At 37.3% G+C, this 18,518-nt stretch overlaps 1 protein-coding gene across 1 annotated transcript in view; it reads right to left on the bottom strand.

Annotated features, from left to right (window-relative positions):
• Positions 1 to 18,518, bottom strand: part of TENM2 (teneurin transmembrane protein 2) — a 3,004,989-nt gene that overhangs the window by 2,080,101 nt on the left and 906,370 nt on the right. The gene's annotated exons all lie outside the window — the stretch shown is intronic.

The raw sequence follows: 18,518 nt of genomic DNA, 5'->3' as shown, positions 1-18,518 counted from the left end.
TACTCTCAAAGTAAATAAGGAAATAATGGTGACAAGTAGGACTAATTTTTCTTTTTCCCCAAAGTCAGCTAGACATCAATCCAGATTTCTTACACTCCCTGATTAATGATCAAGGCAGTCCAATGCCAATATATAGAAAAAGAATTAAAAAAATTATATTTTGAGTTATTTAAAACAATTTTCAAAAAAGGAATGCAGATATGTGTGTTCTGTGGTTTGTTTTGGTTTCCCTTTAAATTGAGTTACAAAATACAAGCCCCAAAGAACCACCTAGTTTCCTTAATAGCTCTTGGTTGAGAAAGGTTTTACATGGTCATATTTCTCATCTTACTTTTCAAAGTAAAAAATGATTCATCAGTCTCTACCGTTTCTCTTGAATCATGCGTTACTTTCTGGTTAAACAACAATTTTCAAAAAAGCAAACAATACAAAATGATAGCTAACAGTAATTGAATATTTACTAGATGCCAGACACTGTTATAACTAACTGGATGTATTAATTCACTTAAACCTCACAGAAACGCCATGGAGAAATTTCACGAGTTGGAATTTGAATTCATGATGAACCTGGGTAGCATCTCTTCAGAATTTATGTTCTAAACCACTACACTATAATTTTCTTAAGGGTAAAATGTGTTCATAACATGGAACGATGCTAAAAAAGAAGTTTATAATATTAAGATTCTCTATCTTGGCAAAATGAGAAGTGATGCAGATGCAAATTCTACTGCAATCTAAACGCTTTTTCTGATGACAGCTTCTAACATTGACTTATCAAAGGCTAATGTAGACTGAAAGAATAACTAATTCTCAATTTACCCAACAGATCCTCTCTCTCTCAAGCTTTCCTTTCTTTTTAGATTAATCTACTTATTTAGATGGACTTGCTTATCCCCAGGAAGCTAAACTAATAGATTTTTTTTTCAACTCAAACAGAAACAAAAGATGGGTGTTAATTCATCTGAAGTTTACTGGAGAAAAAAAAAAAAAAAAATCCATCTTTTTTTTGTTGAGATTCACAGATAATGCCAAACATCTGAAGACTATATTTTTTCCTTTTTCTTACTCCCTCTCTCTCTCTCTCTTTTTTTTTTTTTTACAGTTTGTGCTATGTATTTTTATTTCATGGCTTGAAGTAGTCCTGGCATAAGGTCAGAGTATTGCAACTACACAAATAAATGGTATTTCTTGCAGTAACTTACTCTGTTGAATTACTGGATTGAGCAATAGCTGCTGGGGTTTGGAAGACCGCATACCAGGCAGTAAGTTGTCTAGACTGACATTTACACTGGGGTCAGACCAAGTAAAGGGCAGAGGTTTTGCTGACTGACTTCTGGACCATATTTGTATTCTGATTATAGAAAAGATTAGGTGAAGACTATAAATTTTAATCATTAAAATAATACATTGGTTATTCATCTTATTTGTTTAGTAATCCTCAGAGAATAAGTCAGCATATTATTAACATGTAGCATCTCATAATAGCTTTAGAATCTATTTATGTTTAGTGCTAGCTTAGCTGGTTCCAGACAGTAACAATGAGTTCAAAGAGTGAGGTAGATCTCCACTTAGATAACAAGTTTTTCATACCTCTGACACAAAAGACAAACAAATACCCTGTCCTACCTAATTCTCAAGGGCTACCAGACACAAAACGGATTAAATGCTTACTGCAGAAAACATCTTTGGGGGAAATGTGTTATCACAGATTTTAAGCATGGTGGGTTAATAATACTGTTTTCAACTATGTATGATTAATAATAATAATGATTATAACAATATCTAATTTTATTGGGCATTCACTATGTGCCAGGCTTTGTGTTAAATCCTTTACAGACATTATTTCATTGATTCTTCAAGGTAACACTCTGAGTTAGGTACATTTATCATGTCTATTTTACAGAGAGGGAAACTGAGGCAAAGTGATAGTAAATTGCTTTTCCAAATTGATACAGCTAGTGGTAAAGCCAGGATTAAAACCTGCACAGTATTTAATAGATCTTAACTGTTGGAAAGACTAAAGTATGTAAAATGAGCAAGAGAGGTGCAATTGCCATTAAGTGTATATACTCTTCCTGGCAAACATGCACAAGAGCATATCCAGGTACTTATGTCCTTTATATTTATCTAGTTTGAAAATTTTAAATTCCAAGTAATACTAGGCTAAAATGGAACTTGGAAAAATATAGATAACTTCAAAAATAATCTGTACTTTCCCTCTAACTTCATCCTTCTGTCTTAGGAATTTTGTATTTTGATACATCTTTTCTTGCTTGCATACTTAATACCTCCTGCTAAGTTAGATCTTTATCACTGATTATTTTTTAATCGAGGTGAAATTAACATAATATAAAATTAACCATTTTGTGAACAATTCAGTAGCATTTAGTACATTCACAATATTGTATAATCACAAACTCTATCTAGTTCCAAAACATTTTCATAACTCCAATAGGAAACCTTGTACCCAGTAATCTGTTGTTCCTCATTCCCCCTTCCCACAGTTCCTGGCAACCACAAATATTCATTCCGTATCTATGCAATACCTATTCTGAATACTTCATATAGAAAGAATGATACATATTGCAGTGTTTTACATTGGGCTTCTTTTACTTAACATAATGTCTTCGTGGTTCATTCATGTTGTAGCATATATCAGCACTTCATTTGTTTTAATGGCTGAAAAATAGCTCATCATATCTATATATCACCATTTGTTTATCCATTCATGTGTTGATGAACATTTGGGTTGTTTCCATCTTTTAACTGTTAAGAATAGTGCTGTTATGGACATGCAAGTACATAAATTGTTTCAGTATCAGTTTTCAGTTCTTTTGGATGTATACTTAGGAATGGAGTTGCTGGGATTTTGTGTGCGTGTGTGTGTAATTGCTGGGATTGTGTTTGTGTGTGTGTGTTTCTTTACACAGTCAAGTCATTCACATTTTAAAAGTATCTTAACTCAACCAGTCAAGCACTTCTAGCTACAACTCAGTCTATTTCCTCCCCTCTATCTACCAACTTCTAGGGAGAGTTGTTTATATTTCTGCCTTCGTTTATTCACTCTTTTCCTCAACTCATTCCATTTTGGTCTCTGCCTTTATTTAGTACCAACTTAAATCTTACTAGAGACACTGACAATTTCCAGTTTTCTATCATTAAAGTCTCTTGTTGCCTCAACAGCATTCAGCACTGTTGATCAATTCCTCCTTCTGGAAACACTCTACTCCCTTGAATTATATATTCCCTTGGACATTATGTTTCCTGATTATCTGTCTGGTTGTCCCTCTTACCACTTGCAGGATTAACCCCCTCTACCTAGACTTTAGGTGTTGGCGTGTCTTAAGGCAGTTCTGAGTACATATTTCTTTTCTCTCTGAGCAGTTTCCCTAAGTGATCATAACATGTCCTATAGCTTTATACGTACTCTGAGGAACACATTTGTTGATTTCTGAATATACTTCCTTTGATAGGGATTCCATGATAGGGAATAATTGAATCTGAAGATTGCTTTGAGTGGTATAGTCATTTTCACAACATTGATTCTTCCAATCCAAAAACATGGTATATCTCTCCAACTGTTTGTGTCATCTTTGATTTCTTTCATCAGTGTCTTATACTTTTCTGAGTACAGGTCTTTTACCTCCTTAAGTAAGTTTATTCCTAGGTATTTTATTGTTTTTGTTGCAATGGTGAATGGAACTGTTTCCTTAATTTCTCTTGCTGATTTTCGTTGTTAGTGTATAGGAATGCAAGAGATTTCTGTGCATTAATTTTGTATCCTGCTACTTTACCAAATTCATTAATTAGCTCTAGTAGTTTTCTGGTGGCATCTTTAGGATTCTCTATGTATAGTAACATGTCATCTGCAAACAGTGACAGTTTTACTTCTTCTTTTCCAATTTGTATTTCTTTTATTTCTCTTTCTTCTCTAATTGCTGTGGCTAAAACTTCCAAAACTATGTTGAATAATAGTGGCAACAGCGGACTATCGTTGTCTTGTTCCTGATCTTAGAGGAAAAGCTTTCAGTTTTTCACTATTGACAATGAAGTTTGTTGTGGGTTTGTCATATATGGCAAGGTAGGTTCCCTCTATGCTCATTTTCTGGAGAGTTTTTTATTACAAATCAGTGTTGAGTTTGTCAAAAGCTTTTTCTGCATCTATTGAGATGATCATATGGTTTTTCTCCTTCAATTTCTTAATATGGTGTATCACACTGATTGATTTGTGTATATTGAAGAATTCTTGCATCCCTGGGATAAATCCCACTTGACATTGGTGTATGATCCTTTTAATGTGTTGTTGGATTCTGTTTGCTAGTATTTTGTTGAGGATTTTTACACCTATATTCATCAGTGGTATTGGTCTGTAATTTTCTCTTTTTTTGTAATACCTCTGTCTGGTTTTGGTATCAGGGTGATGGTGGCCTCATAGAATGAGTTTGGGAGTGTTCCATCCTCTGCAATTTTTTGGAAGAGTTTGAGAAGGATAGGGCTTAGCTCTTCTCTAAATGTTTGATAGAATTCACCTGTGAAGCCATCTGGTCCTGCACTTTTGTTTGTTGGAAGATTTTTAATCACAGTTTCAATTTCATTACTTGTGATTCGTCTGTTCATATTTTCTATTTCTTCCTGGTTCATTCTTGGAAGGTTATACCTTTCTAAGAATTTGTCCATTTCTTCTAGGTTATCCATTTTATTGGCATAGAGTTACTTGTAGTAGTCTCTTAGGGTGGTTTGTATTTCTGTGATGTCCATTGTAACTTCTCCTTATCATTTCTAATTTTATTGATTTGAGTCCTCTCCCTCTTTTTCTTGATGAGTCTGGCTAAAGGTTTATCAGTTTTGTTTATCTTATCCAAGAACCAGCTTTTAGTTTTATTGATCTTTGCTACTGTTTTATTTGTTTTTATTTCATTTATTTCTGCTCTGATCTTTATGATTTATTTCCTTCTACTAACTTTGGGTTTTCTTTGTTCTTCTTTCTCTAGTTTCTTTAGGTGTAAGGTTAGATTGTTTATTTGAATTTTTTCTATTTCTTGAGGTAGGAATGTATTGCTATAAACTTCCCTCTTAGAACTGCTTTTGCTGCATCCCATAGGTTTTGGATTGCCGTGTTTTCATTATAATTTGTCTCTAGGTATTTTTTGATTTCCTCTTTGATCTCTTTAGTGATCTTTTGGTTATTTAGTAGCGTATTGTTTAGCCTCCATGTGTTAGTGTTTTTTACATTTTTTTCACTGTAGTTGATTTCTAATCTCATAGCATTGTGGTCGGAAAAGATGCTTGTTATGATTTCAATTTTCTTAAATTTACCGAGGATTTATTTGTGACCCATGATGTGATCTATCCTGGAGAATGTTCCATGTGCACTTTAGAAGAAAGTGTAATCTCCTGTTTTTGGATGGAATGTCCTGTAAATATCAATTAAATCTATCTGGTGTACTGTGTCATTTAAAGCTTGTGTTTCCTCATTTTCTGTCTGGATGATCTGCCTATTGGTGAAAGTGAGGTGTTAAAGTCCTCCACTATTATTGTGTTACTGTCAATTTCCTCTTTTATAGCTGTTAGCAATTGCCTTATGTATTGAGGTGCTCCTATGTTGGGTGCATATATAGATCTTCTTGGATTGATCCCTTGATCATTATTTAGTGTCTTTCCTTGTCTCTTGTAACATTCTTTATTTTAAAGTCTATTTTATCTGATATGAGTATTGCTACTCCAGCTTTCTTTTGATTTCCATTTGCATGGAATATCTTTTTCCATCCCCTCACTTACAGTCTGTATGTGTTCCTAGGTCTGAAGTGGGTCTATGAGTCTTGTTTTTGTATCCATTAAGCAATTCTGTGTCTTCTGGTTGGAGCATTTAATCCATTGACATTTAAGGTAATTATTGATATGTATGTCCCTATGACCATTTTCTTAATTGTTTTGGGTTTGTTTTTGTAGGTCCTTTTCTTCTCTTGTGTTTCCCACTTAGAGAAGTTCCTTTAGCATTTGTTGTAGAACTGGTTTGGTGGTGCTGAATTCTCTTAGCTTTTGCTTGTCTGTAAAGCTTTTGATTTCTCCGTCAAATCTGAAGGAGATCCTTGCCAGGTAGAGAAATCTTGGTTGTAGGTTCTTCCCTTTCATCACTTTAAATATATCGCCACTCCCTTCTGGCTTGTAGAGTTTCTGCTGAGAAATCAGCTGTTAACCTTATAGGACTTCCCTTGTATGATATTTGTTGTTTTCCCTTGTTGCTTTCAGTAATTTTTCTTTATCTTTAATTTTTGTCAGTTGGATTACTATGTATCTCGTCATGTTCCTCCTTGGGTTTATCCTGTATGGGACTCTCTGTGCTTCCTGGACTTGGGTGGCTATTTCCTTTCCCATGTTAGGGAATTTTTCAACTGTAATCTCTTCAAATATTTTCTCGGTCTTTCCTCTCTCTCTTCTCCTATTGGGTCCTCTATAATGCGAATGTTGTTGTGTTTAATGTTGTCCCAGAGGTCTCTTAGGCTGTCTCCATTTCTTTTCATGCTTTTTTTCTTTATTTTGTTCCATGGCAGTGAATTCCACCATTTTGTCTTCCAGGTCACTTATCCGTTCTTCTGCCTCAGTTATTCTGCTACTGATTCCTTCTAGTGTATTTTTCATGTCAGTTATTGTATTGTTCATCTCTGTTTGTTTGTTCTTTAATTCTTCTAGGTGTTTGTTCTTTAATTCTTCTCGGTCTGTTAAACATTTCTTGCATCTTCTCGATCTTTGCCTCCATTCTTTTTCCAAGGTCCTGGATCATCTTCACTGTTATTATTCTGAATTCGTTTTTTGGAAGGTTGCCTAGCTCCACTTCGTTTAGCTGTTTTTCTGGGGTTTTATCTTGTTCCTTCATCTGGTACATAGTCCTCTGTTTTTTATTTTGTCTATCTTCCTGTGAATGTGATTTTCATTCCACAGGCTGCAGAACTGTAGTTCTTTTTGCTTATGCTGTCTGCCTTCTGGATGATGAGGATATCTAAGAGGCTGTGCAAGCTTCCTGATGGGAGGGACTGGTGGCGGGTAGAGCTGGGTGTTGCTTTGCTGGGCAGAGCTCAGTAAAACTTTAATCCGCTTGCCTGCTGATGGGTGGGGTAGGTTCCCTCCCTGTTGGTTGTTTGGCCTGAGGCAGCCCAGCACTGGAGCCTACCTGTCTCTTTGGTGGGGCTAATGGCAGACTCTGGGAGGGCTCACACCAAGGAGTACTTCCCAGAACTTCTGCTGCCAGTGCCCTTGTCCCTGCAGTGAGCCACAGCCACCACCCCGCCTCTGCTGGAGACCCTCCAACACTAGCAGGTACATCTGGTTCAGTCTCCTATGGGGTCACTGCTCCTTACCCTGGGTCCTCATGTGCACACTACTTTGTGTGTGCCCTCCAAGAGTGGAGTCGCTCTTCCCCCAGTCCTGTCGAAGTCCTGCAATCAAATCCTCTAGGCTTCAAAGTCTGATTCTCTCGGAATTCTTCCTCCCATTGCCGGACCCCCAGGTTGGGAAGCCTGACGTGGGGCTCAGAACCTTCCCTCCAGTGGGTGGACTTCTGTGGTTAAGTGTTCTCCAGTTTGTGAGTCACCCACCCAGTGGTTATGGGATTTGATTTTATTGTGATTGCTCCCCTCCTACTGTCTCATTGTGGTTTCCCCTTTGTCTTTGGATGTAGGGTATCTTTCTTGGTGAGTTCCAGTGTCTTCCTGTCGATGATTGTTCAGCAGTTAGTTGTGATTCTGGTGGTCTTGCAAGAGGGAGTGAGCGCACATCCTTCTACTCTGCCATCTTCTTTTTTTTTTTTTTTTTTTTTTTTTTAATTGAAGTATAGTTTATTTACAATGTTGTGTCAGTTTCTGGTGTACAGCAATGTGGTTCAGATACACACACATATATGCATGTATATATATATATATATATATAATCTATTCTTTTCCATTTTAGGTTATTACAAGACACTGAATACAGTTCCTTGTGTTTTTCACCTATAATCATATATTCCTGTTTAAAACATTTTCTCCATTATTAATGTGAATATTTGTTTGATAGCTCTCTCCTTCATTAGACTGTACATTTTATTATGGTTCATATCTATTTCATTTACAATGTCCAGATCTAATTTTGTTCAAAAGGACCTAGCATCATGTTTGAATATAGTGGACACTCAATAAATCATTACTGAACATGAGATAAAGAAGGTGATTAATAAAATCAGATTTCTCAGCACTAGAGATGGGTAGTTTTCTTAAAATCATTTACATTTTCTTTTACATATTAAAGAGCACCTCTAAGGCAAATCTTGACTTATTTTCAAACAATTACTCTTAAACAATTCCCTAAATGTGTTTCACATACTCTATATGAAACAACCATTCTAAGGATGAAGTCAGTGATGGAAGAAAGAGAGGAAGATCTGGCAAAAAGTCTTAAGAATTCACAGAAAGTTATACTGGGGGGTGGTGGGGGCGTGGAACTTGTAAAAATTACAGAAACTGAGCTTTCCTGGTGGCACAGTGGTTGAGAGTCCGCCTGCCGACGCAGAGGCCACGGGTTCGTGCCCCAGTCCGGGAGGATCCCACATGCCGTGGAGCGGCTGGGCCCATGAGCCATGGCCGCTGAGCCTGTGCGTCCAGAGCCTGTGCTCCACAACGGGAGAGGCCACAGCAGTGAGAGGCCCACGTACCGCAAAAAAAATAATAAAATAAAAAAAAAAATTACAGAAACTAAGAACTGGGAGGAACTATCAAGATGACCTCATTCAATAATTTAATTTTAAAGCCAGTGTTACCCATAGGATCTGTTACTCTCAGAGTCAGAATCAGAAGAGAATTCTCAATTCACTATTCAATATTACTTATACCATTTTTACTAATTTAATTCAACTTCCTCCCTTTTTACCTACAATTATTTTTCATTGACAGAAACATGGTTATTTATCTTGAAACTTTAGTATCTAGTTTAAATTTGGAAAATATTAATTTTCCTTTTTATTCTAAAATGACCCTACTAACTTTCCCCATTTGCTAATATTACCCCCAAGAAATGGTTCATGATTTACAAGTAAGGGGATACATATAAATGAAGAATACATTCTGCAATAACTTCATCTATTTCTAGTTTGCACATTAGGACATACTATGTTTTTGTAAGGATGTATGTCTGGTGGTCTTTATTAGCAAAAATGTCTCAGACATCTGTTTTGAGGACAAAAGCATTTCTCTTTGCCTGAAGTATACCTATCTCTGGTTTTATGTTTGATTATTTAATGCATTTTCTAATGAAGTTATTGTAACAGGGCATTCTGTGAGATACAAATTGTCAGCTACTTATATAAGTAAAGGTAGAAAAACTGTTCTGTAAAATGCCAACTGGATAGAAATCCATTTTTCTAAGGAGAGGATGTAACAATGTTTGACAATGGCTTCCCCTATCTATAACCACTGATGTTGTTGGTAAAAGTTATAATCAATTTGTGTAAAATTCAAGGATAACTTTTAGAGAAAAAAATAGAAAAACTGACTTTCTTCTTAAGGTTCACCCTCAAAATGGGTAGGTCCTATCTGAAGTCCGCTGTATGTTTTTAAAATTTGTTGGTCATGTTTGTATGAGAGATACGTTTCAGTTTACTCCCATATAGTTACTTAGTATATAAGTTAGCTGTCAACATTTAAGGCATAAGATTTCGCACAAAAATCAGGATTTCTGGTTCCTCTTTAAAAAATCTAATGGCATACTTGAGCCCTTATTCTTACACAGTAACAATGATCTAGATTGGGTCAACTGCTCTTCAATTCATCATAGACCCCTCCTGGCTTGCAATGTTGTGTTAGTTTCTGCTGTACAGCAAAGTGAATCAGTTATGCATATACATATATCCACTCTTTTTTAGATTATTTTCCCATATAAGTCATTACAGAGTACTGAGAAGACTTCCCTGTGCTATACAGTAGGTCCTTATTAATTATCTATTTTATATATAGTAGTGTGTATATGTCAATCTGAATCTCCCAACTTCCCTCCTGGTAACCATAAGCTTGTTTTCTACATCTGTGACTATACTTCTGCTTTGTAAATAAGTTCATTTGTACTTTTTTTTAGGTTCCACATAAAAGTGATATCATATGATATTTGTCTTTCTCTATCTGACTGACTTCACTTAATATGACAATCTCTCGGCCCATCCATGTTGCTGCAAGTGACATTATTTCATTCTTTTTTATGGTGAGTAATATTCCATTGTATATATGTACCACATCTTCTTTATCCATTTCTCTGAGTGGCGACAGCACCTCTGCACTACGCATATGCTGTTGGAAGAAATCTAAGAATATATGCTTGAACTGTTATAAAGAGAGCCCAGATTTGGACGGACTAACGTCCACAGAGAGAGAGAGAGAGAGAGAGAGAGAGAGAGAGAGAGAGAGAGGGAGGGAGGGAGGGAGGGAGGGAGGGAGGGAGGGAGGGAGGGAGAGAGAGGGAGATGTCCTCATCTTCTTCTGTCCTGGAGAAACTATGAGAGTTTAGTAGGGGCAACATAACTCAGGCACTCCCACAGTCCTTCAAGTTGGCTGTAAACAATGAGGAACTATGGGTTTTCTACAAGGATGCCTCATTGTTAGGGACAGGAGTAACAACAGTGGAGAAGAGAATCAACCAGGAGAGACATTGGATTTTCTAGTTTTCATATTAAAAGGCAATTGTAACCAGGAAGGCTGACCATTTGGATTGAGTATACTCCCAGAAGTTCTTGATCTTTTTAGGACTAAGGGATCCAGAGCAGAGAGAATGATACCTGATAATCCAGAGTTTACAAAGAAATGGTATCTTAGTTTTGTGCCTTCAAAATATGAAACAAAGTAAACTAGTTATATGATGAAAACAATAAAAATTTAAATGGAACACTTATATGTTTGGATTAATATTTAAACTGCTTGCCACATGTTTTTATATCACAAGCAAGAAGCATATTCAAAAGTGCCCCTGGGCATCCATTTGAAGATGATATGACGATATTTATAGCAAAACGCAATATAGCGATTTGCAGGCCAGAATCTACCTTCCTACTGATGATGTATTGAAGTATTTTAAAGTTATACTTTATGGAGTTGTATTTCCCTCAATGTATATGTGTGGACACGTACATTCACATGTGTGTGTGTGTGTGTGTGTATGCACACACATGCATGAGAGGTTAATCACATGTGCATTTTACGGAATCACTGAAGAAGCCATAAAAAGGATCACCAGTGGAACCAAATGGAGTTTCTCAGACATTTTAAAGAGTGACACTTCACTGATATCTGTTGATATCGGATGCCCTTTAATAAGAACACCATTAAAACAATATGTGACAATGCCTTTGCTGAGAATGAACTTTTACTGATGGCCACCAAGATTTCTTATAAAAAATTCTCATAACAGAGGGGGTGGAGATCAATTTTGCTAATGATAGGAGGCTAAGCTTATTTTAATATGCTTCATCTTTTTCCCCTTAAACATTTCTTATTGATGTGGTATGGCAAAATATTTTTCAAAAGACATGCTTGCTTTTCTCCAAAAATATTATTAGAAAAGGGCTCTGATTTGATCTTACTTTTAATCAGAAACTTAATTTTAAATGATTCAGTCTTTACGGGAATCTAGCCATTGAGTGACATACATATGCAACTTCTAAACAACTCTACTGATGTTGTTTTATGAAAGCAACTTTCTATTATCTCATAATTTTACAAACATTATATTCATAAAGATGACAAGAAGACTTTAGACACCCTAGGTCTTCTGAAACACTTCTTGCAAAATAAACCCCAGCTCCTCAGCATGGTGCATAAGGGTCAGCAGCACCTGTGCAGGGCTATTTGCTCTGACTCTGTATCTACCCCTTCACCTCCATCCCAATTGGTATCTCTTGCCATTGTATTACCTAGTAGCTTTTGCTCATATTTTTTCTATCTAACAGATACTCTAACAACCCCTTTTTAAAAAGTAAGAATACACTGTTAACCATTACGTTTGGGATCCCTTTCCTTTCTTTTTTCTCCTTTTAGTTATCATGGAGATTCATCAACACGAGGTGCAATACAACATGAAAAAGACTGATGTATGGTTTCTGTGATAGGCAGCCTCTAAGATGGCCCATAGATCCCCACTTACTGATACTCATTCCCTGGAGTGTGGGCTGGAACACCTAGCATCTCACTTCCAACAAGTAGGAAGTACTTAAAAAAAGTACTGGGCTGCCACTTTTTTTTTTTTTTTTTTTTTTTTTTTTTTTTTTGCGGTACGCGGGCCTCTCACCACTGTGGCCTCTCCCATTGCGGAGCAACAGGCTCCGGACGCGCAGGCTCAGTGGCCATGGCTCACGGGCCCAGCCGCTCCGCGGCATGTGGGATCTTCCCGGACCGGGTCACGAACCCGTGTCCCCTGCATCGGCAGGCGGACTCTCAACCACTGCGCCAGCAGGGAAGCCCAGGGCTGTCACTTTTGAGATTAGGCTATGAGAGACTCCGGCTTCCATTTGACACCTGTCTTCTTGCTCACTCACTCTGAGGAAAACCAGCTGCCATGCTGCATTCTACACTAAGTGGAGGCACCAAAGGGGAGGAAGGAAGGGAAGCCTCCAGCCAACCAGCCGATTGGGACCCAAGACCTGCTAGCAGTCACATGAGTGGCTTGGAAGCAAATCTTCCTCTAGTTGAGCCTTGAACTTACTGCAACCTCAGTGACACCTCCATTACAGCCTTGTGCAGACCCAGAGCCTGCGGTTCCCAGCTTAGCTGCATCAAGGTTCCTGACCTTCAGAAACTTTGGGAGAGAGTTTAGTTGTTTAGTTGAAACATCTTAGTTGTTTAGCTGAAACATCTTAGTTGTTTAAGCCTCTAGGTTTTGAAGTAATTTGTCAAGCAGAAATATTAATAGGTAACTAATTCCGTTGCTAAGAGAAATAGAAAATTAATATAGTTGCTTCTCTTTGCACGGAATATATTTCAACTTACTAACATCATGTCCTTCTTACGTTTTTGGTGTTAAAAATGACCTACATTTTATGATTTGATTGTGATAATATATTGTTTTTCCAAGCATATAGTTACCAAAATAAGTCTATTTGAGCCCCACAGGAATTTTGTTTAACAAGTTTTGTGATTAATGAAATACACAAGTTTAAGAACTTGGGCGCCAAACAATTTCCAAAACATTTACATTCTTCTGTTATCACTATTTTGTATAAGATAATATAAATGTTTATTTACATTTGTTTTATCTAAATAAACTGTGAATTTCTAAATTACAAGGACTATGTGTTATTCACGCTCATCAGCACTGAGTATGGTATCTTTTGCAGATAGTAGAGTCCACAACTGTGTATTAAATGAGTGAATAATATAAGTATGAATTAATAAAAATGTTAATTACAATATGTATGTCAGCAGCTTCTCTAAAATATCCTGGCTTCATAAATTATATTGCTATAGTGTGAAAATTCTAGATATAATGGAAAACATTTACTATATCCTCTAGATAACTTCTAATATTGGTTTCTTTTAACTAGAAAGTTCAATTAATCAGAATGCCCATTCTCTTTTCCATCACAGAGTTATTTTCATGCTTGTCTTCTATATATGACTCAGTTGGATATTGGTTCAAATTTTAAGTTTTCTCTTCCATTTCTATCATTATAAAAGCATAGTACATGTGAAATATTTATATACTGGGCCACTGACGATAACAATGACAAGCATAATTAGAAATAAAAACTGCCAAAATATGAAATTCTTAGATTTATGCATGACGAAGCAGACAAAGATTCAGGAAACACACACAGTCACACCACCCAATCAATTAACTTTCTGCAATCAGACATATAACAATTGGATTTAAGAGGAACTGAGAACTGTTGTATTAAGATAATATCCTAAAAAAATGATGATAGAAAAGAAAAAGACTGGCTATATAGTGCATGGGGAAAAAAATGTGGAAATTCTTCTGTATGTTCAACTGCTTAGCAAAACTGTGAGCCCTAGAATCACTGACATCCCAATAGAATCAAGTTAACTGCATTTACATCTTCCCTGACAGAGGACCGTGACCGATCAGCTGATTGTCACTGTGAACCTTGTGCAATATCTCACCATAACCAAATGGAAATCTCTTCTCTAACATGTCTAAAGCACATTGTATCATGATTACTTCAGTATGTAGCACTAAGAGTTTTAAAGGAACACACTACAGGGAAACTAAAAGTGGCAATGAGATGATTTCAATATGAAATGTATGTCAAGTTTCTTTCAACAAGCATAGAGGTACTATTGTAAAAGACAGAATTATGAGGGCACTGTAAAGTGAATGCTATGTTGTTTCCTGCCTTACCACTGTCAGTGTAAGGTGATTTGGTGATTAAGCTACTGTATGATATTGATAAATGAACAAAAAATGGTCAAGCCTATGGAAGCAGATTCTGACCTGACCTCACTCCTGGTATTCATAACCTTGTGAAATCATCTCTTCTTGAATGTGGGCCAGGCTACTTGACTTGCTTCTAACAAGCAGAGCATGCAAAATGTGAAGGGATATCCCTTCCAAGATTAACTTATAAAAGACTATAACTTCCGTCTTGCTCATCCTCTGTCTCTCCCTTCCTCTGACTTGCCTACTCTGATGAAGCCAGATGCCATATGGAGAGGCCAACAAGTCAAGAAGCCAACAGCCAATGAGGAACTTGCCCTCAGTTCAAAGTCCTTTGGGAAATTGAATCGTGCAGACAACCATATAAGTGACTTTGGGAGTAGATCCTTCCCCAGTTGAGCCTTGAAATGAGACCACAGATACTGCAGACATTTTGACTACAGCTTTTGAGAGATTCTGAAGCATAGGACCCAGCTAAGCTCTGGCCATATTCCACACCTACAGAAACTGTGAGATGATGTATTGCTGTTTCAACCCAATGAGTTTTGGAGTAACATGTTATGCAGTGATGGATAACTAATGTATTTCTCAATGCCATACAGGGCTAGGCAATGCTAAGGGACTTTTGCTATAGTTACATTAAGAAAATTTTTTCTGTGCTCAAATTTCTCTAACAAATACTAAGTATCTTTATAATATTAGGAACCCTCATAGATTCACAGAGAACATGTCAAATTTTATTTTAATAATGAGTTTGAGATTTGGAAAGAATTTGGCCAAAGTGAAACGGAGCAGGACCCTATGGTCCTTCCCCCCCACCCCATGTCTTCTACCTGCCTTTGGTGTGTGGAAAAACTTTAGCCGAAAAATAAGTTTAATCAGAGAAGTGAGCAAATGCAGAAGCAAAGGAAAGCAGTCAACAGACAAAAATAATAATAGTTTAGTCACTAAACAAAGTCAAGGACCTTTAGTTCCTCCACTAGGGCTCTAGATAATATTCTGAGCCATATCATTTGAACTGTCTTGTTGATACTGAAACCCCCACTGGGTAGAAGAAGTTATCTACATGATGAACAGACTGTAATCATGACATAAGCTGCCACAATTCTGAGAACTGGCCTCAAAGAAATGGGAACAAACCAATTCTGGAACTGAAGATGAACTGTACTTAAAGCAATCAAGAGGATGCTGATCAGACCACTGCATGACCAATTTCAAGATGACTGTCAGAGCTGACTGTGCTGTTTCTGCATGTAGCCCCCTCCCTCCGCCTATAAAAGCTCTTGCCCACTGACTGTCAACGGGGGAGTTGGCCTTTGGACATGAGCCTGCCCTCCCCACCACCAGGTTGCTGACCTCAACAATAAAGCAAACTTTCCTTTCCACCAACCTTGTCTCACAAGTACTTGTCTTCTGAGCCGTGAGCAGCTGGACTCCACTTTCGGTAACAAAAGGAAGCAGGGGCTAAGCTAGGATCAGGGAAATCATTTCAATTCTAAACCAGTGCTCAGGAGAAAGCCTGATCTGGGCTGATACTGGATGTGCGGGGGTACGGTGTGGATGGATACAAAGTGAGGCTTATGTGACGAGCCCCGGCGAGGAACCATGGGAGCAGTGGGCTGACACTGTGTGTTCCTGGCATAAATGGGAAAAGCACAGAACTCACGGGGACTCCAACTCAGCAAGAGTCCCTTAGGCCATCTAGGTGTTGCATTCTCTTGATTTTTGTAACGCTTATTTCTTCATTTCCTAAAATCATGGAATATATCAGTTTTAGTTATTTAGTTGCAAGCAACACAAACAAGCATGAGCCTACTTAAGCAAGACGTTATTGGAAATGGGTAAAGAGGCTTGGAGATTTTAAGAGAAAAGTTGAATATCTAGGCCTTGAGAAAGAGAGAAACAAGGGACAGTATGCAGGAGCTAATGCAAGAACTAATAACTCGGTATCAATTGGTTTTGTCTTTGTCATTCTACTCAATATTTAAATTATCTGGAGAAGAAGTCTGGTTGAACTAACCTGAGTTGTACGCTTGTCTCTCACTTTCTGGCTGTGGTCAGTGAGGGTGTGTTCCTATTTGGTCAAGGGTGTCATGTCCTTTGGGACAATAGTTTGGTCCTACATGAAATGAGATGGAAAAGCAGCGGTTACCTGAAGGGAAATAAGGGTACCGTTTAAAAAAAACATAAGGAAAGATATGGGGTTGCTGCACAAGTTAAAACAGCATGTATTCACTATAGAAGCCACCTTGCAATCAGTAGAGCTGTCTCAGAATCAAAGTAATGTAATTCCTTTAACTGGCATCACTTTTAACAGGCTTGATGCATGTACTGACTAGTGCCTTAAAGGCACCATCTGACACCTGAAATACATTTGATGCTAGGTACAGAGGAAATTGCCTTTCCAGTGAAGGTGTGCTTCACAGCTGCAACTTCATATCCTCTTTAAGCTGCAAAGAAAAATTCAACTGGCCCTTCAGATGAGGCTGCCCCGCGGCAAGAACTGTAGCAATTCATCCCATCTGGTACTTCCTGATACATAAGACTAGAGATGTTCAATGATGTTACCAATTTATAAAGAACTTCAATCAGTTGCCCACTTCTTAGCTGCTATTTCCATGTATAATTACTAAACTGTTTATTACCCCATTTACGCATGATAGAGCATCATGCAATTAAATGGCTTACCCAAATTCATGCAATAGAGGGCATAGTGGAAATCAGAATACAGATTACTAAGACCCTGCCAAAGGATCATTTTACTACAGTTGCTTCCTTATTTTCAATGCCTCATCACTACCTGATGACATGTAATCATATATTCAGTTGACATGAAGCTGAAGGGATAACTACCATATTGGATTACTGAATCAGAATCCAGAAGAGTCATGTTAACCTGGAATGCTATGCCGAGTCATGAATTCAATCAGGATAAATGTCAAGCCCTGTGCAAAGGAATACTGGGTAAGTACAGGTAGGTTGTGATATAACTTAACAGTAAAAGACCTAAAATTTAGTGAAATATGATAAATATAGGGAAAAATGCAACTTAATTACCTAATTGTTAATATCCTACGAAACAAATCTACTCTTGGAATGTATTAAGACATTTATATGTTGAGGTTCTGTCCTTTCCTAAGTTCACCAAACTAGATTCATAAAAGTTAAAACACAACTTATTTTTGGAAACTTTTTCTGCTCTGAATCCCTTTACAAACTGATGCAGACAAGAAAAGAAAGTTAAATGTCCTTTCTCACTTTTTCAATAGCTTAAAATAAGCCTTAAACAACGCAGGGGTTGCTTTTGTATCCTCAGTCTCTAACATAGTTACCTCCTACAGAAATTTGTTTTCTCAAACTCCAGGAAACTTAAAGTTGCCCTTCCCTGTGGTAGACATTTGGAGGATTGTCTGCCCTGGTCTAGAGCCATCTGCTTTCTCCTGAAATTGTCTGATTCTGATCTAGGCGTGAGCTTCCAGGAGTGCTGTTGAATAACATCACCCCACGTCCCTAGGATCTCAGCTCCAACTGGTTAGTGGGGGAGAATACTTGCTCTAAACTGTGTTGGGACAGGTGGCTTATCTCTTCTTAGATTCGGAATTCTAACTAAGGACAGTTGGATGGTGTGAGAAAATCTTAAAGAAAACATGTAAAACTGATAGCCAGGAATGTTGCATAAGCCAGTCTGCAGAGAGAGAAAAAGGATAAAGCAAACCAAAGGTCTATAGAGGAAATAAGATATAAGATGGATACTGATAAAGAGCGAGAAAGAAAAAGAAAAAAAGGATGAATGGACAAACTTTATGGATGTTTTAAAGCTCTACAGATCCTTGTTCTAATTCCTTTCTGAAGGTTGGCTACATTCCTAAGCTTCATTTCCGTGAGACGCTTCTGAATTTTTATAGTTTCTATAATACAGACTCCTTGTCTGACTTAAGCAAAATACATACCAATAGTCCAAGATCTTAAGGAATTCCACAGACCTTTCAAGCCCAAAGCACCAGCCAAAGCCCCCAACCCATAAATCCCTCCCATTCTTTTATTTTATAGTTTCTTCACACTTTCATCTAACATGGAAACACAAATTCTTTGCAGTCAATGTTACTAAAGACTTA

Source organism: Globicephala melas, chromosome 3, assembly GCF_963455315.2.
Source record: "Globicephala melas chromosome 3, mGloMel1.2, whole genome shotgun sequence".
NCBI classification, from domain to species: domain Eukaryota; kingdom Metazoa; phylum Chordata; class Mammalia; order Artiodactyla; family Delphinidae; genus Globicephala; species Globicephala melas.
Note: the sequence above shows the minus strand (reverse complement) of the source record. Positions and strands in the feature narration are given on the sequence as shown.